General features: G+C 41.8%; 1 protein-coding gene across 7 annotated transcripts in view; it reads left to right on the forward strand.

The window, feature by feature from the left end:
* The first annotated feature begins 13,766 nt into the window (after positions 1 to 13,766).
* The window catches only part of bcl9l (bcl9 like), a 158,334-nt gene continuing 146,083 nt past the window's right edge, over positions 13,767 to 26,017 (forward strand). For 5 of the 7 annotated variants that reach the window (XM_072238142.1, XM_072238148.1, XM_072238141.1 and 2 more), the window contains exon 1: positions 14,029 to 14,427. The gene's annotated coding sequence lies outside the window, so the exon portion shown is untranslated. Of the gene's footprint in view, positions 13,816 to 14,028; positions 14,428 to 24,258; positions 24,280 to 26,017 lie in introns of those variants that run through there. The other 2 variants (XM_072238146.1, XM_072238147.1) reach the window with 2 other exon arrangements.

The raw sequence follows: 26,017 nt of genomic DNA on the forward strand, positions 1-26,017 counted from the left end.
TGAAATGTTTAAGGTCATTTGCTGGTCAATGCCAGGTCGATGACATCAGTGTGTTTCACTCATGCTGTTGGATGGTAAAATCCTGCTCATTAATGACCAGAAGGTCTTCGAAATGAGACAGTTGGAGGCCAGGGCTGTGCTTATCCTTTACGTCCATTCTTTTTGTAAATAAACTTTCAGATGATGCTTAGAGTTTCAAGTCTTTGTGCTGTTTCCTGATTGATTTGCATCTATTTGAGTTGAACTTCAGCAAGAGGCTGAATGGTTAGAGCCATAATTGGACAAATACCCATGTTGTAAGAGAAGGGAGGTCCTGAATCATTGTCCTAGTTATGCCAGAATGCAGTATCCTCATCCTATGAGTTGAAGGGATGTCTGTGTCAGCTGCAGGTATCTGGAGCGAGAAAACAAACCACTGGAGGTACTCAGTGGGTCAGGTTGCATCTATAGAGGGAAAAGGATAGTTGACATTTCAAGTCACAACCTTTCACTTAAATCAGTGTTTCCCAACCTTTTTTTAGCCCAACGCTCCCCTAAAGCGTTTTCATACTTGCCAATGCTTCTCTTAGGCACAATGTACTTTCCGGCACCCCCATAGTGTAAAAACATGTCTACCATATGTTAACATGAGAAAAATGATTCTGCTTTAATTTTTATTTGTCTTTAAGCCTAGCTTTCACAGTACCTGTGCACTGTACAGCAGCTTCGATATCAAGGTGATCCTTGAGCTTGATGCTTTTTAGCAAGAGTTGAAATACCTGGTTCAAGTTGTGACAGCAAAAGCCTTAAGTCCCCATGCGTAACAATGTCCAAGTGGTTTCTGTTTTTGTTTTGAGAGTATGTGGTTCAATGCACTGAAGCCTCTGTCAACAAGGTAAGAGGATGGAAACACAATGAAGAGCAGTTTGGTTCTTCTCCAAAGACCAAGAAACTTCATATGACAGTGTAGCCACATACCACAAAAGCTGACATTTTTGAAAAGCATATTTGTTTCTTCATCATTCTGAATTTTGATAATTTCTTCTTGCAAGCTCGATTCCTGTTCTTCCACCTTGCAAAGAAATGGGTTAATTACCCAGTCTAGAATTTCCAGATCGTTGAAATCCTTGCATTGATTCTGAAAATCTTTCTTCAGTGACTGCAGGTTCAAGCAGTACTCTTGCAAATCACTGTCTCTGAAAGCAGAATGCCATACTTTACACACAAGGAAACTGTGGGAACATTCTTCTCCCAATGTTTTCCTTATATATTTCCAATTTTCCAATAAAAGTGGACACTGCACTTTTGCTTGGGTTGAATTGAAATTCTCACCCTGCAGTTTCGTATTTAAGAATGTTAATTTTGTCATACAGATCGGCTAGGTATGCCGCATCTCCATGTAGAAGTTCTATCTTGTTTCCAAAGCTCTTGACTTTGAACGAAAATTCAACCACAGTGTTAAAAAGATCAAAGAAACGTTTTAAGCAGCAGCCTTTGACAGCCAACACACTTCATTGTGAAGAAGCAAGCATTCAAACTCTTCATCATTATCTAGGCATAACTGGCAAAATAGTCTGCATTTTAATGGATAAGCTTTAATTTTGTTGATAGTAGACATTATAAGAGTCATGCTTGAAAAAAAAGTCACTGGCTGAGATTTTTAGCTGTGAGATGTTGACGATCATAAATGCCACTAAAACAGCATGGTGACCTGTCACATCTGTTGCACAAGAAATCAAGTTCCTAATCAGAGTACTTTTATCCTTAACATACATTTTAAGCTCATTGTAGATTGATTCTCCATTGATATTTGTTTTTAACTTTTTACAAAAGAGAATCTCTTCATAAACTTTTCCATTTTTTATAAACCATACATATGAATTAGCAATGCCTCATCGTCTCGCACAGTTAATTCATCCAGTTGTATCCCAAGTTCTGTTTTTTGTAGCTCTGTGCTTAGTTGTTACTCAATGTCTTCACTCATTTCGTCAATACGACGAGCTACAGAGTTATTACTCAGAAGAATTGATTTTAAAATACTGGCATCCATTTTGAGAACAGTAGTGAGCACTTCTGATACAGAGGGCATTATTAATCTTTCACCAATTGTATGAGATTTTCCACACTTTGATATCATTTTGGAAATGTTAAAAGAAGCAATAACACCACTATCAACGCAAACACGAGGAAATCTGCAGATGCTGGAATTTCAAGCAACGCACATAAAAGTTGCTGGTGAACGCAGCAGGCCAGGCAGCATCTCTAGGAAGAGGTACGGTCAATGTTTCGGGCCGAGACCCTTCTTTCAGGTAGTCCTGACAAAGGGTCTCGGCCCAAAACGTCGACTTTACCCCTTCCTAGAGATGCTGCCTGGCCTGCTGCGTTCACCAGCAACTTTGATGTGTGTTACACCACTATCAAGGTCATTTTTAGCTTTCCTGGCAGATGACTTGAGTATGCAACACTTTTCAAATGCTTCCTTCATCTTCTGGAACTGAGTGATATCATAAGTAGCCTTTTCAGGATGTCTTTTACAGAAGTGTTCCTGCAATCTTGATGGTTTCATGGCTTCATTAGAAGTACAGTATTACAAATAAGACACATGGGGCATTGCTGATCTGACGGGAACGGACTACGACCATATTCCACATATCTAACATTGTATTGACGCACTTTCTGTAGTTTCTGTTTCGTCACAGGATCAGAATTCAAGGCTTCACTACCTTCAGATTCATAGAGATTGTGATGTACATATTTATTCATCAACAACGGGGTTAAATTAAAATAAAAAATTAACACAGATTGGGAATGCCTATTGAACATTGACGATGGCAGTGAGTTGACACAGGTGGAACGATGGTAACAGCACACAAAGGAACAGCGAGGCGAAGATGAAGATGAACACACCAGCAAAAGTTATGTTGATAAGGATTCAGATTGAAATTTGAATGTTAGCTGTGACAGAGCTGGTGTTCGGCGAGCTACCCTTACACTATTCCAATAAGCGTGATTGACCAATTTATTGATGTAATGTCTCTTAATCCCCAAAGATGCTTCTTAACCGCACATACAAAGCTGAGGTCACTTTGAACACCTCAGGAGGAAACTTTGGGGTCGGCAAGTTCACTGATTGGCTCTATTTCACCGTTTGGTTCCAGCTACTGTATCGCTGCATGACCTGTTTTCTGTAGATCTGTAGAGAAAGTTGAGAGGGTGTACTTGCTTACCAACTGTTAAATTGCATGAACTTGTTCCATGCCACAAGTCAAGGGGAACTCCGGTAGCTAATTTATGTATCCTCGATAATGTCTGTTAGGTTGGTAAGGTCGGATCAAATTGCCGAGTATCAGACGCGTTGTGACAACAAGTGCTCACCGCCTGCAGAGCTGTGGTTCTTCCTGTGTTCCAGTGCCTCATTTCCCTTAAGGCCCCCTTAGAACACATAACTGCCCACATCACTGATTTAACTGACTGACTGAAAGCCTGGATAGAGTGAACGTGGGGAAAAACTGTCCATTAGTATAAAGGGATGTCCTTTTAGAACTGAGATGAAGAGCAATTTCTTCAGCCAGATGGTGGGAATTTGTTGAATTTATTGCCACAAAGAGTTGTGGAGGCTAAGTCATTGGGTGTCTTTAGTACAGAGATTGATAGATACTTGATTGTTAAAGGGGGTTAAGTGTTACCAAGAAAGGCAGGAGAATAGGTTAAAAAATCAGCTGTGATTGAACAAAGGAGCAGTCCTAATGAGCCAAATGGCCTATATATGCTCCTATGTCTCATACTCTTATGATAGTTCTAACCCAAAACATCAGCTATCCATCTCTCTCTACAAATGCTGCCTGTCCCAACGAGTTCCTCCATCAGTCTGTTTTTTGTTATAAACAGGAAGGTTGGTTGTAACATTTGTTAAATAGTTGGAAAGACACAGTATCACTACACAATCAAGGCCTGCAAATATAATTGGCATTTTTCTTCCTCTCTGTTTTCTTATTTAATCATCCAACCCCACTCCTACAGGTGCTGCATGTAATTCTACTGACTATTTAAATGTCATATGCTTTCCAGCAAGTATCTTCAGAATGCCCTCATATCCATTTCAGAACATTTCAAAGATTACAGATCTAAAGATTAGGTTTATTTGTCACATTTATGTCAAAATAAAAAGTGAAATGTGTCGTTTACATCAATGACTTAATGGAGTCTGAGAATGTGCTTGGGCAGCCTGCAAGTGCTGCCATTCCTGTGGTGCCAACATAGCATGCCCACAACTTACTAACCCAAACCCATGTGTCAGACAGAAGAATGAGGGAGATCTCATTGAAACCTATTGAATTTTGAAAGGCCTCGATAGAGTGTATGTAGAGAGGATGTTTTCTATGGTGGGAGAGCCTAAGACCAGAGGACACAGCATCAGAACAGAAGGGTGTCTTTTTAGAATGGAGATGAGGAGAAATTTCTTTAGCCAGAGAGTGGTGAATCTGTGGAATTTGTTGCCACAGGTGGCTGTGGAGGCCGAATTATTGGGTATATTTAAGGCAGAAGTTGGTAGTTGGGGCATGAAGGGATATGGAGAGAAGGCAGAAGATTGGAGCTGAGAGGGAAAATGGATCAGCCATGATGAAATGGTGGAGCAGGCTCGATGGGCCAAATGGCCTAATTCTGCTCCTATTTCCAATGACCTTATGGTCTTTGGACTGTGGGAGGAAACCGGAACATCAAGAGGAAATACACATGGTCACAGGGAGAACGTACAAGGTCCTTACAGACAGCAGCGGGAATTGAATGCTGATCACTGGCACTGTAAAATGTCACACTAGCTGCTACATTACCACGCCCTTTTTTATTTTATTAAGTGCACTATAGTAAATGAAATTCTCTTGAAGATGTGTCAGGGTTATAATATGGGAAATAGGGAATCCGATTTGTGCACAGCAAGCTTCCACAAGGAAGCTGGAGGAACTCAAGCATGACAGAGAGTCAACTGTCCTGATAAAGGGTCTCATCCCAAAGTATCAACACTTTATTTCTTCCAATAAATGCTACCTGACCCGTTGAGTTCCTCCAGCATTTTGCGTGCGTTACTCCGGATTTCCAATATCCACAGAGTCTCTTATGTTTACTAATGTAGTAATGATCAGATAATCTGACCTCCTGGTAAATCTCACCTCCCAGTCCTAATAAGATTGATATTCTGGATCTGGGCCAGATAAGTTGCTCCCAAACTCAGAAGGACTCAACAACTCAATTCTTTGTCCTGGCATCAAGGAAAGGGGAGTTAGCCACTGTTCATGCTTCTGACTTCCATTCTGTTCCTCTACTGCAAAGTACATGTATATCAGGTAAGGACAAGATTCGGATCAGCTGTGATGCTCCCATGACTGGATATTTCGATCATAACCTTTTGGTTGGCTTGTTATGTTATGTTCACAGTGTATCTATAGAACTTTGTCCTTTAGATGGCATACCGAATCTATGCACACATTAAAGAAAATACAGGAAATAAGAGTTTTAGAGTTTGAGTCAAAGCTGATATAAGAAAAATCTGTTTCTAAACAAAAGAAAAAATGCTTACGTTTCAGCAAGGTGTACCTCAGGATATGAGTGGCGAGACTCTCAAATTCTCTGACAGTCTCTGAAAGAGCTATAAATCCTCTTAGTCCAAGTGCATGAACACATGAAATTTTCCCTTCTAGAAGCTAGCATGGGTTCTGGAGCAGAAAACCATCTGCTGGAGGAACTCAAGTTGTGCATGGTCCTGCCTTGAAACATCCACCGTCCCTTTGCCTCCACAAATGCTGCTTGACCGACTGTGCTCCTCCAGCATTTTGGATTTTGTTCTCCAGATTCCGCATCTTCAGTTTCCTGTGTCTCCATTATGGGGCCTGCTTCTGACGCTTTTTCTTTGTAGGCATTCATGCCTAAATATCCTCAAGTCAAAATTCTCGCCCCTCTTTCTACAAGTGAATACTTGTCTTCATTTCCCAACTCATCATGCAGAAGATGTCGTTAACCCAATCCATTATTTTAATCTGAAACCTCTTTATCAGGTCTCCTCAGAACACAGGATTATTTGAACAAAAATTACACCTTGATTTTCAACCAGTGGTCATCCAGTCACAAAGGTAACAGTCTACCGGAACCTTAGTGGAGATCCTTGGGGAACTCTGCAGTAGTCTCTGTCACAGAAAGCAGTTGAAGTCAAGTCATTAAGTATGTTCTGGAGGGAGTTAGATATAGTTCTTGGAGCCAAGGGATCAAGATATTGGAAGAAAGAAGGTACAGGATACTGAATTTATATCAACAAACAAAGTGCTGGAGGAACTCCGGGGATCAGGCAGCATTTATGAAGGAAAATGGACAATCAATGTTTTAGGCTGAGATCCATTATCTGAACTAGTCTATTTCCCTCTACTAGTACTTCCTGATCCACTGAGTTCCTCCAGCATCTTGTTTGTTGCATCAGACTGCAGAATCTGCAGCCTCTTGTGTCTTCAAACTGAATTTGCATGATCAGCCATAATCATATTGAATGGCAGAAGTTGTTTTAAAGTCCAAATGGACAGATTCGAAATTCCATACCAACACACACAAAGAAATGCTGGAGGAACTCAGCAGGTCAGGCAGGATCTATGGAAATGAATTAACAGTCGATGTTTCAGGCCAAAACCCTTTATCAGAACTGAAAAGGAAGAGAGAAGGTAGCAGAATAAGAAAGTGGGTGTGGGGGGAAGGGGAAGGAGGGCAAGCTAGAAGGAGATAAATGAAGCCAGGTAAGTGGGGGGAGGAGGGATGAAGTAAGAAACTGGGAGGTGATCATTTGAAAAGGCAATGGGCTGGAGAAGAAGCAATCTGATAGGAGAGGACCATGGGAGGAATGAAAGGAGGTTGGGCACTGGGGAGGGGGGTAATAGGCAGGTGAGGAGAAGAGGTAAGAGGCCAGAGTGGGGAATAGAAGAAGAGGGAGGGGAAAATTACTGGAAGCAGAAATCGATGTTTATGCCATCAGTTTGGATGCTACCATGTTTCTAAGAATTTTGGTCAATTTTCCTCCTTTCAATCATTAACAGTGAAACAGATTAACTCATCATTTTTGTCAGAGGGAGGAGCTTACTGTCCACAAATTGTCTCTTTGTGGAAAAGCTCAGTTTGACAATACAGACCTTCAGGAAGTGTAATGTGCTTTATAAATGTAAATCTTATTCCTCAATGAGTGGGATAACCCAAGGACTGAAATGCAATTTGAAAGGGTCTGAGCCCACACAGTAGCCTTTCTCTCAGTATTCAAAGTGAATTGAATTGAATTGACTTTATTTCTTACATCCTTTATATACATGAGGAGTAAAGATATTTACGTTATGTCTCTGTCTAAATGTGCAATGTGCAATCATAGTAATTTATAATAAATATGACAGTCAATGTAATATAGAGTACACTCAAGTTAGCGCGAGTTAATCAGTCTGATGGCCTGGTGGAAGAAGCTGTCCCAGACCCTTTTGGTCCTGGCTTTTATGCTGCGGTACTGTTTCCCAGATGGTAGCAGCTGGAATAGATTGCAGTTGGGGTGACTCAGGTCCCCAATGATCCTACGGGCCCTTTTTACACACCTGTCCTTGTAAATGTCCTGAATCATGGGAAGTTCACATCTACAGATGTGCTGGGCTGTTCACACCACTCCCTACAGAGTCCTGTGATTGAGGGAAGTACAGTTCCCATACCAGGCAATGATGCAGCCAGTCAGGATGCTCTCAGTTGTGCCCCTGTAGAAAGTTTTAGAATTTGAAGGCCCACACCAAACTTCCTCAACCATCTGAGGTGAAAGAGGTGCTGTTTTGCCTTTTTCACCACACAGCTGGTGTATACAGACCACGTGAGATCCTTGGTGATGTGGATGCCAAGGAATCTAAAGCTGTTTATCCTCTCAACCCCAGATCATTGATGTGTATATGGGGGTATGGGGGTTAGCCTGTCTCCATTCCTCCTGTAATCCACAACCAGTTCCTTTGTTTTTGCAACAAAGGTTGTCGTGTATTAGAGTGAGAGGAATACTCAGAAAGGGCAGCAGCTCAAAGCCAACCCTATGTTCAGATCAGCTGCCAATCTCTCTGTAACTGCTGGCCCTGGGAGTAAATTACCGACACATATGGAATGAGCTGAGTGCGCCAATTCAATAAGCAGAATGTTCTGGAAACCCCTCACTCAGTCCACGGAAAATTGGATAAATAAAACAGCCTTGTGAGTGCTGGTGAATTTATCCACCAGAAGAAATGTTATTCCTTTTTGGTTTCCTGACGATGTTTGTGTCAAGAAATTGCCAGACCAATCTCTCTGCTCTTTACACATTTTCCATTCCTAACTCTCACAGTGTGACCATATGATCCTGCCAAATTCTGATCAACCATCTAATCTCTGCTACAGTGTGCCTGACTCTCCAAGTAATAATGAACCTGTTACATCATAAATGGTCATTCATTATCACTTGCATCAGGGTGATAATGGAGATTATTTACACTGTAACATACAGTCCTGCAAACCAGCACAGAGCAACCATCTAATCTTTCAATCCCGTGAGTGGGATCTCAAACCATGTTCTTTTCCTACACTTCTGTTCTCTCACACTCCCTTCCCACACACACCAAGGATAGGTGTGTGTTCTCACTTTCCAGCCCAGCATTTCGAGGTTCATCCTCTGCATTTTCTGTCATCTTCAACAAGATGCCACTAACAGTAATTTTTCCCCTGCCCTCTCCTTTTAGCATTCCAAAGGGACCATTCCCTGTATGACCCTGGTTCATTTGTTCATCCTTCCATCCCAACCACAGCTCTTGAACTCCAATTAATGAAGTTGCGGCTCTATAAAACCCTGGTTAGACCACATTTGGAATATTGTGGTTACTTCTGGCCACCTCATTATAAGAAGTAGATGGAAGCTTTAGAGAAGGTGCAGAGGAGATTTACCAAGACGTTGCCTGGATTAGAGATGATATTTTATGAGGACAGGTTGAATGAGCTAGAGTTTTTCTCCTTGGAGCAAACGAGGATAAGAGGCAGCTTGATAAAGATATACAAGATGATGAGGCATAGATCGAATGGATAGCTGGAGACATTTTCCCAGGGTGGAAATGACTAATACCAGGGGGCATAATTTAAAGGTGATTGGAGGAAAGTATAGGAGGATGTCAGAGGTAAGTTTTTTTACACAGAGAATGGTGCATGCCTGGAACACCCTATCAGGGGTGGTGATCGAGACACATAAATTAGAGACATTTAAGAAACTCTTAGACAGAAACATGAAGGATAGAAAAATGGAGAGTTATGTAGGAGAAAAGGGTGAGATTGATCTTAGAGAAGGTTAAAATGTCCATAAGACATAGGAGCAGAATGAGGCTATTTGGCCCATCGAGTCTGTTCCACCATTCAATCGTGGCTGATTTTTTCTTTTTCTTTCCTCAGCCCCACTCCCCAGCCTTTTCCCCTTAGCCTTTGATGCCTTGGCCAATCAAAAACCTATCAGTCTCTGTCTTAAATATACCCAATGACCAGGCCTCCACAGCTGCTAGTGGTAACAAATTCCACAAATTCACCAGCCTTTGGCTAAAGAAATTTCTCTGCATCTCTGTTTTAAACAGACGCCCCTCTATCCTGAGGCTGTGCCCTCTTGTCCTAGACTCTCCCACCATGGGAAACATCCTTTCCACATCTACTCTGCCTAGGCCTTTCAACATTCGAAAGGAAATGTTGGCACAACATCGTAGGCTGTTAGGCCTTTATTGTGCTGTAGTGTTCTATCAAAATGAGAATCACTTTATTACCAGTATGTGAAACATACCAGAATTGATTCTGTTTCGGTGCCAAGCATAAAACACGGGACAATACCAGAACAGACAAAGTAGTATGAACATATAAACATACTCAATAGTTATCAACAAAACAAGGAGAGCAGGAAAGACCATTTAAAGGACAGTTAGAGTATTACACCTGAGTGAGTTTTGTTGAGAAGCTGGAGAGCTACAGGAAAGAAGCTTCAGAGATGACGTGTAGTCCTGATGGTGATGGACTTGTACCATCTCCCTGGTGGCAATTTGGTGAATAGGTCACTACTAGGGTGGGTGGAGTCAGCAGTAATTTTTTCAGCTCTTCTTCACTCTGTTGAAGAACAGATCTTTTAATGTCGGTAGCTGATCTTCTCCCTGAGTGGACCACTCACTGCAACCTGGACTTGGAGAGGGAGGAGGTGGCGGGAAACCAAACGGTGATAGAGGTGTTCACAACACTCAGTGATGGTTGAGTAACAATTCATCGGGAAACGCCCTGAGATGTAAGGTTTCCTAAACTGGTGTAGGAATAACAATCTGCTGGGCTTTCTTCATGATGAGAGTAACGTACTCGTCCCACTTCAATGGTAATAGTCCCCAGGAATTTGAATGACTTGACCACTGACACAGTCTGACCATTAATTTCCAAGGGTGGGGATGGGGGTTGTTGGCAGAAGTCAATGCTCATCTCCACTGTCTTGATAGCATTAAGCTCCAAGTTGTTACAAACACACCTTACTGCATGATGGTCTACCTCTCTTTGATAGCAGGTCACATCATTATTAGAGATGAGACCAACTACAGTCCTGTCATCCGTTAACTTTTGGAGTTTAATGGATTTGTCCTATGTTCCAATTCCAACACTCACAGTCCTCTGCATTAGATTTTCCCATGCATTCACAGAAGATGCAACATCTCCCTTTTTACTTTTTCCCTTCCCAAACAGTTATTCCAGATGAAGTAGCATTTCACTTGTATTTTTTCCAATTTAGTGCACTGTATTAGTTGCTGACAACGTGGCCTCACCTTTGAAGGAATCAAACACAGATTAAGTGGCCCTTTTGCACCAGAGCTCAGTTCAATTGTAAATTACCTGTCACTATAATTTTCAAACCCACTCCCATGCTGACCTCTTAACCTTTGGCCTCTTATACTGTCTCTTCACTGTTCAAGGAACACCATTTGACACATTATAGTTCTCAGGACTCAGCAGTTAATTTAACGGTTGCAAATAATTAGTCTTCCCATTTTGTTTCAGATTTGGCCATTGCAACCTAGAGCTGTCATGAGCCTGTAGGCCTCTGCGGCTTGCGGTAGAACGTTGGGTTGCTAGGTTTCTTGAGCAGCTGTATTTACTAATTGTTGTCTTAATGAGAATCATTAAACCCTTTGCTTTCTGATTAATCTGGCCAGTTAATTGTGACTGGCATGGGTTTTCTCACATTCTATGACTATTTAAAGAGGACTCTCGTTTCATGCTTTAGCAGAGTCATTGTGTTAGAGAGAATGGTTTGTCTTGTGGTGTCACTTAGTCGTTCCTCCGAGGCTCTGCTAGTATTCCTATGTCTAATCTCTTGTTTCCTTCTCTTCATGGGGAATCTACTGCCCTCTGTCCCTGGGCCGAGTCGTTGTCTGCGCTCCCTGTGACTGAGGCTGCTTTCCGCACCTGGGCTGAGCTGGTGCCAGCAGCTGCTGTGTCAGAGAGAGCCTGCCATTCCTCCACACTTGGGTCCAGTCCAGCGAGTGCACACTATGACAGCAGCACTAACTCAGTTTTACTTTCTCCACAGACACTACCTGACCTGTTGCATTTTTCAACATTCTTTCATTTTCATAAGCTGCAGTTCTCTGTATCATACAGACACTGTATTCTCTCTCCTCTGTCCTCATTCATCTCCTCTTCCCCAGCAGTTTAACAAACCAGACACATCATCCTCTCTTGCATAATTCAGCCTCTTTTGAGTCTTCATCTTATTGTTCTCTTCAACTCTTCCTCATTCTCTGGAAATTGAAACATGCCTGCTTCTTAACTTTTCCTACTTCTAATGAAAGGTCATCAACTTCCAATGTTAACTCTCATTTTCCCCTCCACAGATGCTGCCTGACCTACTGAGCATTTACATCGACCACTTTCAGATTTCATTTTGGATTTCCAGCATCTGCAGATTCTGCTCTTCATTTTTATCCTGTGACCCTGCCACAGTGTGACTGACCCTCCCAAATCTGTTCACAATCCACCCAACATGGTGATCTTACACTGAACGTGTTCACTGAGAATGCAAGGGCCAATCAAATCAAGTTTAAGTATCATTCAACCATACATGGATACAGCCGAACGAAACACTGTTCCTGTGGGGGCAAGCTACAAAACATACACAACACATTCAAAATAGCGAACAAAAAAGCACATATATAGCCCAAGACACTGAGCGACATGTCCCACAAATTGATGGTACAGTATCCCAGCATTATGTAGATACACACAATCCAGCCTGTCATTCCACCGATTGAACATGGAAGAGCAGCACTGATGGGAGAGGCCAGCCTCTAACCCAGCACAGACCACCTCTGCCATCTCCTCACCTGGACTGCAGCAGCAGGCAAAATCTCAGTTTAAGGCCTGGTCCTCGCTGCAAACATAGCTGGTTTTCAATGAGGTGTTACAATTCAGTCAAAGAAAGGAATGACTTGCATTGATAAAATGGTGCTATTTGTGACCATAACATGCCAATGTGCTCTACAACCAATGAAATTAATTATTGTGGTATTGTAGGAAGCATAGAATTAAATTTACACAGAGCAAGTTCCCACAAGCAACATGATAATGACCAAATCATTTGTTGCTTATTCATGTGAATTGAGAAGTAAATATATATTAGCTTGGATGCAACATCACCACATGTATTTACAGAGTTGCACTTAACGTTGCAAAACACCTAAGGCATTTGTAAGGGAATTCCATCAAACAAAATTTGATACCATGAATGAGTGAGACATTGGAGCAGGTGACCAATAGCTTGGTCATTGAAATAGGTTTTAAAACGAAAGGAAATTGGAGTTGCTGGAGAAGGAACAAAAAAAAACCCTGAAGGAACATAAGCAGTCAGCCAGCATCTCTGGAGGCAAAATGTGTAATTTAATATTTCAGGTCGAGACCCTGCATCATGACTGAGAGGGGAAGAGGAAAGATTGCGGGTGTATAGCAGTATAGTTGGGGGTGGGATAGAGACTGATAGGCGATAGGTGACCTCTCACATACCCCTACCCCTTTACTGCTGTACACTGCCAACCTTTCTTCTCAGTTCAAAACGAAGGTAGAAAACATGAGGAGGTTTTGAAAGAAGCCCTCACTCTAATGATGGAAGAATGAAAATCGGGTCTTTGTGAAGGGCCACAATTTAAAAAAATATATATATATACTGCAGGAGAAGGCAAGGGGGAAGGCCATGGTGAGATGGGAATGTTAAAACTGAGATGTTGCCTATCTGGAAGACAATTTGAGTTGGTAAACTCAGGGAATTGAACCTGCGTGCAAATTGGGCAGAATAATAGAGATCTAAATGACCCAGAGTGTCGAAAAGATAAAATAAAGGAAACGGGCTAAGTGTTTGTTGGAAACTGTACAGCTAAGAGGGGCTTCATCGGCAGATGAGCTGAGGTCTGAATTGGTAATGATAAAGACTGAAATGTAACCTTTGATAGAGCAAATATGTGGTCCGAGTTTATTTTGAGATTATTCAAGGCTATTCTGGTTCAGTTTCGGACAATTGCCAGGAACAGTGATACCCGGGGTTGAAGTCAATGGCTTATTCTTTTCAATATTTAGTTGGAGGGACTTTCTAATTCTTTCAGATTTTATCAGGGAGTACTTTACATCCACTGAAGCGCACGAGGACAGTTTTGGATTAATGTTTTAACCGAAATACGTCACCTCCGACAGTTCAGCAGCCCCTCAATACAACACTCTACATCTTTGTGGTCCGAATTGTCAAGGTTGCAGGAGCTGGGTTGAAGACTTTCAGTGAGTTAAATTAGAACGTCCTTTTGATGTGGCTGTACTCAGTGTATCTGTGTAATCGACTGTGAATGCCAGCCTCTCTCTCTGCGTTCAGTGTATTCAGTTGTTGAACTCGCCATAGCAGTGCTGGGTGTGTTTAGTGCGCTTAGTATGATCTGAGAACGCTGTGCTCGATGTGGGCTGTGTTGAGTGCTGGTGCCGCTTGGAGCTGCTGTGGGAGGGAGTAGGGACTCTTATTGTGACACGGCGGCTCCCTCAGCCCCTTCCTCTCGCTCATCCATACTCGCTGCCGTTTGACAACAACAGAGAAGCAGCGGCGCCGAGCAGCGGGAGAGAGAGAGAGAGAGTGAGAGTGAGAGAGAGAGAGATACAGATACATAGATAGATAGATAGATAAATAGAGAGGGAGGGGGCCAGGGCTGCTCTCGACGTTCGGGTTGAGGATTGTCCTGGGGCTGAGGTGGGGGCGGCAGGAGGAGGAGGAGGAGGAGCAGGGACGCCGCCACCGCCGAGTTGTCCCCGAGCCCGGGGCCCCGGTCATGGGCCACGGGAGGTGGAGGAGGCCGAGGCCGCGCTCAGCGAGCAACATGAGGCGACTTGCCATCGGCGCCCCAGGTACGTGCGGCTTGTGCTGCGGGGGAACAGGTGAGGGCGGCGGGTTCTTTGATCGCGGCGCGGTCGGCAACATTGTATCGGCGCGGGCGGCCCGTTACTTTGTTGCCTTGCTGTTAACCCTTTGTCTTCGGACCTGTCTTGACCGGGCTGTAGCCCCGTGTGAGCGGATTCTGCCGCCGTCAGACCCCCACTCACCTTTCGGTGTGTGGGAGCTTGTGTTCATTTATTTTTCTGTTGACAATAAATAAGGCATTTGTTAATGTCGACCGAACATCATTCGGGAGACGGGCCGTCACTCTTTGCCCGGTCTGGGGAGATTTGTGTGTTTGGGGGGGGGGGTGTGAATGATTGGCGTGGTATCAAACCAACCAGTAGTGGGTGAATCCAGTTTGCCATGCGGGATTTGGCCAATCAGAGTTGGGGGGGCGGGGGCATTTGTCGTCGAGCATGGTTGATTGTGGAGGGGGTTCGGGAGTTGTAGTCCGGTTGGGGGTCCGGCACCTCACCTGAAGGTGGTCAAGTGATTTTGGCCAGGTTGTCCGGTGGTGCCATGGAACGAATCTGACCGTCACAGACAGAGGGTGGGGGGCTGGTGGGATGGTGTGGTGAAGGTGTGTGAAATTCCTCGCCTTTTGGAGCTTGTGAATCATAGATGAGTGTTGGAGAGACGTGACCAAGCAGCTCCCTCTCATGCCTCACAGTTCCTCAGGCAATCCATGTGGTTAGGTGCAATCTCAATTATGCAGGTAAACAGCCACTGATTTGTACACGGTGGGATCCCATTACTGAAAGTGAGTGTCTGGAGGGAAGTACGTTGATTAAATGAGAAAGAGGAGGCAAATCAGCCCAAAGATAGTTACTGTGCAGTATAAATGCACCTGAAAGCAGATGAATTGAATTTTGTATGAAGTTTCATAGTAGTTGTATGAGTGATCAGTTTCTGATGGTATTTGGGATCAATAGTATATGGGGGGAAGGACGATTAACCAAATGGCAACAGAATCAGTTTCCACAGATGCTGCCTGGTTTGCAAGACATTTTCTGGCTTTACTAAAATACCCTATTTTTCTAAGTGAATCATAAGTAGATTTTGCCACGGAAATTCTTTCCAAATATCTCTGATAGTTAGTTGCATTTACTTGGTACTGCGCTGGGGACATCACCCAAGAGCATGGGCGAAGGAATTGCAGATACTAGAAATCTGAGATAAATTCGGGATCAGTGCCCTGAAGAAGGGTCTCAGCCTGAAACATCAACTGTTTATTCATTTCCATAGATGCTGCCTGGCCCGCTGAGCTCCAGCATTTTGTGTGTGTTCCTCTGGATTTTCAGCATCTGCAGAGTCTCTTGTGTTTAAAGTCTGAAAATGCCCAAGTACTCACCAAGTGAGACAGCATATATTGTGAAAGAAATAGCTACCACTCATTCAAAGTTTGGGTGGTTTGTATCTTGTTGTGGGACCTGAACCCACACTTGGATTTCAATGGAGTGAAATCTGCCTTATGAGCAGAATTGGTTGAATGTTGGGGGGTGGTGGTGGGGGGGGTGTAAACAAGTGTAATGCTTTGAGGAGTAACAATATTCCATCATGCTTTAATGAGGGGAAGCAAAAGGTTTTAAAGGGCATGAAGGTTATGAATGGGTTAAAGTGTACCACAGGTAATACTATCCAATACACCAGCGTGCAGGACTGCAGATCTCAAGTCAAGGTTTGCAAGCTTGCAGGAGATGCCAGGAATCAGTTCCATGCTAAAGAGTCAACAGATTGAATGGAAACCATGCGCTTCAGCTGAAATTAGAATTCTGGACAGTCCTGTGCAGCATTGTACTACACATTCACTGAGGGAGCAAAGTAGACTGGTTCCAGGTGAAGCAGGCAGAAACGAATAGAATAAGATTGTGTGTGGAATGTGAATGTGGAATGATGTCAAACTTGGTTTGCAAAGTGCTCAAGGCATCTGTCAGACCCCAGATATTCTTTAAACCATCTGAGCTTAATTTAAGTGTTTAGAGAGCAGGAATGCTACAGACCCTCTTCCTCTATTTTTGATATTTTTGATATATGGAGACAGATATGCATCAAGTTTACCCAGGCAGTCCTGAACAGACTTCAGGAAGGCAGATCGTACTAAACCTTTGTAGGGGAGTTGGACAGATGTTTGAAGGGATATCAGCTTTTTGGTGGCAGCTGTGTATAATTTTTCCAGTCTTGCACATCAGTGTTCATGCAGTTTAAATCTGGCTTTGGAAGGGAAAAAAAAAGCAGCTTTATAAAACTCTCGGCCCCATCTACCGTTCTGGATGTCTCATTATAGGGAGGATGTTGAGGCTTTGGAGAGGGTGCAGAACAGATTTGCCAGGATGCTGCCTGGATTAGAGGGCACGAGAGGCTGGACAAACTTGGGTTGTTTTCTCTGGAGCAGCTGAGGCTGAGGGGAGATCTGACAGAGGTTTATAAGATTATAAGAGGCATAGAGAGAGTAGATGGACAGTATCTTTTGCCCAGGGTTGAGGGCATGGATTTAAGGTGAAAGGGGGGCAATTTCAAAGAAGATGTGAGGGGGCAGGTTTTTTTTTACACAGAGAGTGGTGAGTGCCTGGAATGCACTGCCTGGGGTGGTGGTACAGGCAGATACATTGAGGATTTTTAAGAGAGTTTTAAATAGGCACGTGAATGTGAGGGAAGTAGAAGGATATGGACATTGTTTCATTGGCCATTTGATTACTAATTTAGTTGGTTCGGCACAGCATTGTGGGATGAAGGGCCTGTTCCTGTGCTGTACTCTTCTGTGCTCTAAATAAATGAGGACTGGTGATGTAAAAAAAAAGCTACACATTTGTGTAGCTCCTTTTGTACCACCTGGCAAAGGGTTTACAGGCTAAGAGGTGGATGGGAGTTTTGGAGTGAGTGGAGAGATGGGAACACTCTCCAATTTATACACAAGCTACACCACAGGCTGATCGTTGTAACCTGTCCCACTAGACTGATTTCTCACAGTGCAGCATTCCTTCAGGTACTAGATTGTAGTATTCATCATGAATGTGCTTTCAATTGGGGTTGGAATTCAGCCCATAACTTTGAGGAGCTTTGGTTACTATATAGGGTGGTTTCTGTGCTGTTAAATAATACGGGCTCTTTACTGTACTGAGCTATTCCAGCAGTGGCTGTGTGATGTGGTTAGCAAGCACAGTAAATTGTGCGGATGAGAGCAGGAAGTGGCAAATGGACATAGCCATACAGTTATGAGTGAGCAAAGCTAATGGAGTTCAGTGTGGCAAAGTGTGAGGTTAGCTAGATTAGCTTCTTTGTACACAAGCAAGACAAATGATAGCAATTTTAAAATATTGAAAGACCAGAATGTGCAGAGGAGCAAAGGGTACAGAATGCAAAGGAAAGAAATTATTTTGCGGTCATTCACACCTCATCTGGAGTATCTGTATTCAAAGGCACTACACCCCAAGCTACACAGTGCAGACTCACCAAAATTATACAAGAGTTTAAAGAGTTAACTTATCAAGCTACTCTTTGTAAACCCTGCACATAAACCTCAGGAGACATTTTTTCTTCTCCATGAAAAAATTATATTTATATAAAATATAAATGAAAACTGTCATATTTTCTCAAGTTCAAAGGTATGAGGGGGTGATTCTGCTGCAGTGAAGAAAATCAAGCATTTGATGGGGCAAACAGCTAACTTTTTGCTGGTGGGGAAAATCCGTAGCAAGGGACAGAATTAAATTAGAGCTAGGCTGTTCAGGAATGAAATTGGGAAACACTATTGTTTTCAGAAGCAGTTCTGTAACTGTATCCCAAAAGGTTATGGTTGTTTGACCCTGAACTCTTAAATTATCTCCCTAATCTTTCTCTTCGCTTCCCCCCTGCCTCTTTTCTCCCTCACCCCTTTTCTTTTTCTCTGCTCCTTTGTTATACTCTTTAGAAGTCCATTCCTTAACCAAGTTTTTCTTCTGCACTAATACCTCCTTGTGGGTTTCGTGCCACATTTCATTTGAAACATTCCTACAAAGTACCTATTTATCTTTTACTGTTAACAGCTCTACATAAATACAGTTTGTATAGGAAATGAGATGACTGCAGTGTAATGCTGAGTTGTTAAGATCAGAGAGTGTTGATACTTGATAAAAATGAAGCAATAGCAATCAAAAGTTTAGGAACTTTATGAAATTAAAATAAACTGCTTCATGTATGTTCAATAGATTGTTTTGTCAGGTACGGTGCCTGCAGTTTTTTTTTTCCCAATCTTGCCACAGCTTGTAACAACTGATTAATTCCTGATTTCAATGCCAATCTCTAATTTGTTAGAAAACTGCAATTTCTCTCAACCCCATCACTCTGCATTCTCCATTCACGAGTGATGTTTAATTGTTCCTCTGCAGATGTTGTAGATTTTATGACAGTGACTGCAGTCACACACAAAATGCTGGAGGAACTCAGCAGGTCAGGCAACATCTATGGAGAGAAATGGGTAGTTGATAATTTCTGGTCAAGATCAAGGACAGCTTTTATCCCATTATTTTTCAACTCTTGAATGGACCTCATGTGCGATAAAGATGAAATTTTGATCTCCCAGTCTATCTCGTCGTGGCCCTTGTGTTTACTTATCTACCTGCACTGCACACTTTCTCTGTTTGGTTATAATATATTATGCATTCTGTTAATTGTTTTTCCTTTTTATACTATCTGGATGTACTTGTGTTTGGAATAACCTAGCTGGAAGACATGTAAAACAAAGCTTTTCCCTGTATCTCTGAACACGTGGCAGTAATAAGCCAATTATTCCCATTATTATCTGGACTGAAATGTCTCAACCCAAAATGTCAACTATATTCAAAGTTCAAACAAAATTTATTATTAAAGTACATATATGTCAACATCCCTGAGGTTCATTTTCTTGTGGGCATACTCAATAAATCTATAATAGAATAATAACCATAATAGAATCAATGAAAGACCGCACTGACTTGGGTGTTCAGTCTGCGAAAGGCAACAAACTGTGGAAATACAAAAAGAAAGAAATAATAAATATCGAGGACTTAAAACAAAGAGTCCTTGAAAGTGTCCAAGCGTTGTGGGAGCATTTCACTGATGGGGCAAGTGAAGTTGGGTGAAGGTATCTCCTTTAGTTCAAGAACCTGATGGTTGAGGGGTAGTAACTTCCTGAACCTGGTGGTGAGAGTCCTGAGGCACTTTTACCTTCCTCCTGATGGCAGCAGCGAGAAGAGAGCATGCCTGGGTGGTGGGGGTCCCTGATGATGGATGCTGCAACAACGGTTTGTGTAGATCTGTTCAATCGTGGGGAGAGCTTTACCTGTGATGGACTGGGCTTTTTGTAGGATTTTCCATTCACAGGCATTGGTGTTTCTATACCATGCTCTGATGCAGTCAGTCAATATACTCTCTACTAGATATCTCTAGAAGTTTTTCAAAGTTTTAGATGTCATGCTGAATCTTTCCAAACTCCTAATGATGTAGAGATGCTGTCATGCTTTCTTCATAATTGCACTTGCGTGCTGGGCCTAGGATGGGTCCTCTGAAATAATGACACTAAGGAATTTAAAGTTCTTAACCCTCTCCACCTCTGATCCTCCAGTGAGGACTGGTTCATAGACCTCTGGTATCTTCCTCCTGAAGTCAATAATCTTGCTGACATTGAGTGAGAAGTTGTTGTTATGGCACCACTCAGCCAGATTTTCAATGTGTGGAGATGTGAGAATTATCTCTGCATAGATGCTGCCTGACTTGCTGAGTTCCTCTAGCATTTGCATGTTGCTCTAGATTCCAGAATCTGCAGCCTCTCGTGACTGTACCACACTTCTGCAGTACCTGACATTCCCTTGGGTGCAGTTCATGACTGTTCTTGGCTGTAAATGCCAAGAGGACACTCTTCATCTGTGAATCTAAAGAATGAGTTCTGATGTTTTTCCACTGTAGGATGCATCCCAGTCATCTGGTCTTGTCATTGCCCAATTTTTGCAGGCTCGCATTCTCAGGATGTGTGCAGTGATCACTGGATGTCTGTCTACATGTTCCAACTCCTGAGATCAACAAGGAACCCTGAAGATACACACTCAATGTTTTATGAACAGCTTCCTCCCTGCCACCATCAGATTTCTGAACGTTCTTTGAACCCGTGGACACTTCCTCACTGTTTTGCTCTTCTTTTGTGTTATTTATTTATTTTTAAATATTTCTTAAGCAACTGATAGTATTTTTTATGTATTGCATTGTATTGCTGCTGCAGAACAACTAATTTCAAAGTTCAAATTAAATTATGAGCAAAGTACATATAATCACCATATACAACTTTGAGATTCTTTTTCTTGCGGGCATACTCAATAAATCCATAATAGAATCAATGAAAGACTGCACCAACTTGGACGTTCAAACAGTGTGCAAAAGACACTAAAAATAAATAAGCAATAAATATCGAGAATAGGAGATGAAGAGTCCTTCAAAGTTATAATAAACCTGATTCTTGATTCTGAGCTGAAACTGTTGGTCTCTGTTTAATGGTGAGGTGGAACATGAACCTTTACGCTCATGTGTTATGTTATATTACAATCACAGGTTTGATTAATTACAAGGTTCAGTTACAAATTGTTGGGGTCCATTGGCTGTTGGCCCAAGATTGTTATCAAATACTTATTAATGATAGATTATGACACAAAACCTGAGCAAGTGCCGTAGTCAATGCTGCAGTCTGAACTAGAAAGAATTCATGTCCACTCACTGATTAATGTAAGAAAGTGTAGTCCTGGGGTCCTGCTTCACCTCGTCGTTTTCATTCAAATGATGCATGGTTTTGCGGATTGGGGTGTGATTTGTACATGCATCAATTGAAATAGAATTCTTTGTGACTTGGACCACTATTCCTGTCTTAAATTTCAGAATGAAGGTATTTAGAACCTGCCAAATACTGTTTTCTCCATTTCTTCCATCTGCATCCCTTTTTTTCTAACTCATATTGCCTCATTCCCAGCATTTTGTAGATCCCTGATACTGAATTTTTATTACTGCTTTGTTGGTGGTCGTCCTTTCGTTTACTGCAGTCTAAACTGTAGAATTCTCCCTTGAAATCTTTTCGCCTCTGTTTCTCTCTTGTTTCATGACCCTTCTGAAAACCTGCCTCACCTGTTCTAATATTTCGTGATGCAGAATGAAATTTGTTTGATAATATAACCATAATGTGCCTTGAGATATTGCAACTGTGGTTAAAAATATATAAAAGCAAAAAGAAAGCCAAATATGCTGGAATTACTCAGGTTAGACGGTGTCATCAAGAGTCGGGAGAGAAATCGCAACTGCCTCCAGCTGCTTAGGGCTTTGTGCCTGCGAGCTCCATGACGTTTTGCTCCGCTGTGTGATAAGCTGAGCCTCTGGGCCTGTTCTGCCTTCATGTCTATGGACTCACTTTGTTCTGAATGTTGTTGCTTGCTTTTATTGTTTGCACGATTTATGTGTTTCCCCCCCCTCTCTGTGCATTGGGTGTTTATTGGTCTTTTTTTTTAAAAGGGTTCTTTTTGGGTTTCTTGTTTTGTGGCTGCCTGTAAGATGAATCTCAAGGTTGTATAATGTATACATACTTCGATAATAAATATATATTGAACTTTAGACTCTCTCTTCGCAGAAATTGCCTGATCTGATTATTCCTTGCATTTTCTGTTTTGTTTTTATATTCCACATTTTTAGCACCTGCGTTTTTTTTTTGCTTCTATAAATGTATCTTGTTTTTGTTGATGGGTGTACCTCTGTGACTGGTAGTTGGATATTTAGCTGGGTGCCTTGATAGTGTAGGTGAGACCTACAGAATAAAAAGTTGGAGTAGCTCACACTCCTGAGCTGACTCTCACTAATCCTGTGCCTTGTTCAGTTTCTTGCCCAATCGTCACCTGCCATGATCAGCATGATGTGCAAAAATCTATCCATCACATCCTTGAATATACTCTGCCGAGAACCTACAGTTAGCAAATTCCAAATATTGATATTTTCCGGAGTGAAAGATCTGCTCATCTTACAAATAATTGGTTGTTCCCTTTTCTTGAAACTATGACCCCTTTCTGTATTCTCCAATAAACAGACTATGTCATTTCCATTCAGGCTCTTATATGTTACAGTGAGATTTTGTGTCCTCTTAAGTTCCAGGTAACGTGGTAGCCTTGCCCTAGGCCAGTGAGCATATCCTTCCTCTGGAATGAAGACCAATACGACAGATACCCAATGTGGTATCAATAAGGCTTGTACAATCACAGCAAGAATTCACTACTTTTGTACTTCAAATTTCTTGCAGTAACACTATTTGTCATTTTGATTGCTTCATGTTTACTTTTTGCATCTCCTGAACTTAATCCTTCTGTACATAAACATTTACTTGCTCATCACCATTTAAAAACATATTTGACTTTATCAAAGCATATAGGCTTGCATTTTCCTATAAGTTACTCAAGCTACCTACTTCCAGTCCATTCAGCTAATTGGTCTGTCCATAATTTTATTGAAGAGTAGATGGGAAATTTCAGCAAATTGAATACGTTACCTTCTGTCTTGTCATAAATTGTGACCAGCCCTCCACTAGAAATACTGCAGCAATCTGAAGAAGGTCTTCTAATTCCCACTGTCCTTTAATCAGTCCTCTATTCTTTGCCAATGTTGTAACCTAACTGGATGAGCCCATTGTCTGTAACAACTTTTAAAGTGGTATCTTATTGAAAATCTACTTGTGCTGCTTTCATTGGTTTTCGTCTTTCCACTCTCCTTGCCATTCGAATCCTACAAAAAGATTACATTTGTCAAGCATGATTTTCCCTCCCTAAAACCACATTTGCTCTCTCTAATTGTGATCAGAGAGTGTCTGGTTGCCACTTCCTTAATGATGGATTCTAGCATTTTTCCAGACTAATAGATTCCAAATTCTGTGTCTCTACTTTCTTAAGTGGCAGTGTTATATTTGCTACCTTCCGAGCTGTTGGCACTTTTCCAGAATCTAAGGAGCTTTGGAAGATCACAACTTGTGCATCCACTGTCTCTGAACCCTTCCCTTTGAGAACCCTGACGTGCGAGTCCTTGGGTCCAAGGCATTTGCTGGCTTTCAGTGTCGTTCATTTCTCCAGAATAGTCTCTTTAGTCATATTAATTACTTTAAGTTCCTCACTTGGTTTCCCTCCACTTTTATTTCGCTTGCATGTTCTCAAGGGTGAAGATAGATGTACACTATCTATTTAATTCCTTCACCATTTTATTCCCCATAATTTCACCTGTCTATCTTCAAAGGACCATCAAGTTTTTGTTACTGTATTCTTTTCTACAGAGCTGTAGAAGATTCTTTCACATTCTTACTAATTTACTCTCATGATCTGCTTTCTTCATCTTAATTTTGCCTGATTGTTGCTGCTCCCAGTGCTCTGTTTGATTCCTTTTTTGGCCACATTGTAAGTCAATCACTTTAATATTATCCTTGACCTTAATTACCCACAGATGGATTACTTTACTTGTGGAATTTTTGTTTCGTAATGAAAAGTACATTTTTGAGAATATTCAAATGATGATCTATTTTTACTGCAAAGCATTTTTAATCTATTTTCCTGGGGTGTTACACATAAAATGCTAGCAGATTATCTGACTCATCATTGTGGGACAGGTTCTTGAAGTTTGAACTCAGAGTTTAGTGGCCTCTCCCCTATAATGGGTGCTTTTGTGACGTGTGTGTGACCATTGTGAAGGGTCATTTTGTTTTAAGTGCTGGACAATCTTCAACTCTCATTACATCAGTGATAAGCGGGATGCAGTGATTAAATTACTGACGTTGTTTCTTCTCTTGCCCCAATGCCTTAAACTAGGTAAGTACAATATTAACCAGTTATCTTGTTTTTTTAAATAAAGAGCTCTTTCTATATTTTTTATTGCACTACTTCTAATCTTGGACACAACACAGGGAGCATTATACTCAGTTTCTTTTGGAGTATACCGTATTAATGTAGGAAAAAACAGCAGCTAATTTGTACACAGTAAAATTCCATAACCATGTAGTATATGATCAGATAATCTGCTTGAAATGGTATTAGGTTAGATATGATTATTGCTCAGGATGCCAGTAAGAGATGCATTGCTTTTCAAAGCAACACCATACTTGGAGAAAAAAGGAGTGTTGTCAATAGAGGATTGGATTGGGTTTATGTTCAATAAAGGATTCGATTGAGTTTGGCTGTGATGCTCTTATGGTTAACTTATCTGACCGCTTTTGCTGCTGAACCTTGTATGAAGCAGAAATACATGTTTGTTACCTGACCTGAATCCTCAGAGGCAATCTTCCCTTCATTAGTGGTAGATGGAATAACTTCACTCAACTTTAGTCGCCCCGTCACTGAACTGTTCCCATATCCTATGGACTCACTTTCAAACACTCATCTTATGTTCTCGGTATTTAATGGTCATTTATTTATTTATTTATTTTTGTATTTGTGCAGTCTGTTATCTTTTGCACATTGGTTGTTTATCCATCCTGTTGGGTGTGGTCTTTCACTGATTTTACTGTGTTTCTTGTACTTACTGTGTATGCCTGTAAGAAAATGAATCTCGGGGTTGTAAATGGTGACATATATGTACTTTGATAATAAATTTACTTTGAACTTTGATTAGAATATGAACTGCTTGGGAGTGGGGTTGACTGTGAGGTCAAGAGCAGGAAAGGGAATTGGTGGTTAAGTATGGTGGTGAGTTGAGCTGGTGCAGTGTTCGCACTGGCACTGTTTGAGGTGGTCTGTTTTCACTTGCGTTTGGCTTCAAGTGCAGCTGGTCTGGTGAACCTTTCTGGTCGACATAAATTCTGAAATGAATTGGCACCATGCCATGGTGCCCACAGTTTGGTGCGAATTGGCATTAATCTGGTTGTCTCACTCAGACAACATGAAATACAGTGTGATATCTGACATTGTAGTGGTGGAACAGAGGGGAGGAAAGTAGCTGTCCTATTTTAACATGTCTTGCACTGACCCTGTACTAACCACTGTGATCCCAGTTGACACAACTAATTTAATTGTGAGAGCTGAATACTTCGCATGGTTTAACAGCTGAGCAGTCAGGTCAGCAGAGTTGGAGGAGTAATCTGAGAATCTGCTTTCTTGGCCATTGAAGTGTCTAGAAGGGACTGGTCTTGGTATGTGCCCACAGCAACAGTATTGGTTTGTGGGTGTTTTTGGACTGTTGATGCCAGAATTGAATGTAGTGCCAACAGATAGAACTCCATGGTGGCAGTCTCTGCGTATAGCAGTATGCATGTACACTATTTAATTTGGGGGAAGGATATGTGTATTTGTATGTATCCGTATGATCTTACGCAGTGTCTCTTTGTGAATGGGAGTGTATTTCCAGCTTTCCATCTCTGCTTTCTTCTCTCTCCCTCTGCACGACTGCATAAATATGTGGATGCCTCAGGATAGGATTGGCATTTGGTAGAATCCTGGAGTAGGGGGACATTTGACAGGGATATAAACTTGCATTTTAAAAAAATCTTCAGTTGGGTTAGAAGAACCTTGGAAATGAGAACTTGGTTCCCACTCATCTACCAAATGTCAAATC

Source organism: Mobula birostris, chromosome 20 (genome assembly GCF_030028105.1).
Source record: "Mobula birostris isolate sMobBir1 chromosome 20, sMobBir1.hap1, whole genome shotgun sequence".
In the NCBI taxonomy this organism is placed as follows: domain Eukaryota; kingdom Metazoa; phylum Chordata; class Chondrichthyes; order Myliobatiformes; family Myliobatidae; genus Mobula; species Mobula birostris.